This window comes from Oncorhynchus kisutch, unplaced genomic scaffold (genome assembly GCF_002021735.2).
Source record: "Oncorhynchus kisutch isolate 150728-3 unplaced genomic scaffold, Okis_V2 scaffold1678, whole genome shotgun sequence".
Lineage (NCBI taxonomy): Eukaryota > Metazoa > Chordata > Actinopteri > Salmoniformes > Salmonidae > Oncorhynchus > Oncorhynchus kisutch.
Genome location: NW_022263623.1, coordinates 1 through 1,878, shown reverse-complemented (window position 1 = coordinate 1,878; position 1,878 = coordinate 1). Strand labels below are relative to the sequence as shown.

Genomic DNA, 1,878 nt, shown 5'->3' with positions numbered 1-1,878 from the left:
CTGTCGGGTGGAGCGGTGCGCACTGCTTTTCCTGTGCTATTTGTCTCCTAAATGGCCCTAAAAGTGCATCCGATTGCGAGCACCATTGATTGTGGAGTGAGCCGAGATGTCTGGCAAGGGAATCAAATGGTTTGGCGTCCCCTGATGTGCTCCTTGGTGTTTTAAAGGAGAGCTCTTTTGGGGACCTTAAAACACATGCACTTGTGAGGCCTGGCTGAGACTAGTTTCACCTTGTATTCGTCATGTGTCCAGGAGGCACAGGAAATAATACACTGTGTGTGATGTTTTATTAGTCCTTTAGTTGGATTTGGAGCCTGCTCTTTGTGCAGTGTGTGTTTTTTTCTTCTGCTAGGTGGTCTCTCTCTCTGTGTGTCTCTTTCAAAAGCAGATGAGGTGAGGGCCAAAGTAGTTGAGCTCACTCAGCTCGTCTGTCTGTGGAACAGGCCGGAGATAGGCTTTTGTGCCCTTCTCTCTCGCAGTCCTTCCTCGCTTGACTCCGCAGCGTGACTCGTGCCGGTCTTTGTGTCTGGCTGTGCGGCCGGCGCTATGGAGGCTGGCGCCCCATGTTGCTTGTTCGCCCTGATATAGGCCGAGAGAGAGAGAGAGATTTGGAGGCTCTTCTTCTCCTCCTCCTCCCCCCCCTCTTGTACAGGTGGAACGGCTAGTTTCAATCGGTGACGTTAACTTGCTCGGAGACTGTTCTTCATGTGTGCAGAGGGTCCCTGCTACGGCCTAAAGTGATACAGGCTCCAGTCATTGGGACCTCCCCCCTCACTGTGTTCTACTGGCATGCAACACCATTCCTACCCTGTTCATGTCAGCATCCTTTATCCACCCCCCCCTCCCCACAATTGGCACATGTCCTCCACACAACACATGGATTTGCTTTTTTCACTGACAGGGTGGGTGGCTCTTAAAAGAGCCTTTGGGTTACTACAGCACCTCCAAATTGCGCTTGTTTATTTGGAGCTGGTGTACTTGGTCAACGGCCTTGGTGCCCTCGGACACTGCGTGCTTGGCCAGCTCTCGGGGAGCAGCAGGCGCACTGCGGTCTGGATCTCACTGGAGGTGATGGGGGAACGCTTGTTGTAGTGGGCCAGGCGAGACGACTCTCGGCGATACGCTCGAAGATGTCGTTCACGAACGAGTTCATGATTCCCATGGCCTTGGAGGAGATGCCGGTATCGGGTGGACCTGCTTCAGGACTTTGTACACGTAAATGGCGTAGCTCTCCTTCCTCGACTTTCGGCGTTCTTGCCGCCTTTCCCTGCGGTCTTGGTGACGGCTTTCTTGGAGCCCTTCTTGGGCGCGGACTTTGCTGGATCGGGCATGATGCTGATGTCTCGTTGCTTCTCACAAACGAATGAGGGTGGAGAGCCCTTTCCGTCTTATGAAGACGAAGCTAAGCTAATTCGCCGGCCGTGGACACACCCTGCTTTCTCATAGGCGCCCCTGCCATTTGCCCAGTGGAGCTGAGCGCGCATAAGAGCCTTCCACTCAGAGGCTTGTCCTAACAGACCTGTCCCCCCCCCCCTTATTCATAGCCTATGCTCTGTCACTGGTGGGGAATGGTGTGTTTCAAAAAAAGATCCATGCAATGGCCAGACATAAGGACCCCTTTTTGGACTTGGTGGGGATTTCCTAGGCGTGGGTGCCTTTATTTCAGGTGTCTCGTAATACGACTGTACGCAAAGCCTGCACTGAACATAGCCTCCTGTCATGAACACTCCTCCCCGTCCACGCAAGAGTGGTCATGGTTTCCTACAATGGATTTGGCCCTTTTGAAGCGGATGTGGGTGGCTCTAAAGAGCCTTTGGGTTCAGTCGGGATGTTGACGTTCCGAAAAGAGTGCGTTTAACCGCCGAAACCGTACAGGGT

General features: G+C 53.4%; 1 pseudogene; it reads right to left on the bottom strand.

Moving 5' to 3' along the window:
- Positions 1-959: 959 nt before the first annotated feature.
- Positions 960-1,331, bottom strand: LOC116367477 (histone H2B-like; annotated as a pseudogene).
- Positions 1,332-1,878: the final 547 nt, after the last annotated feature.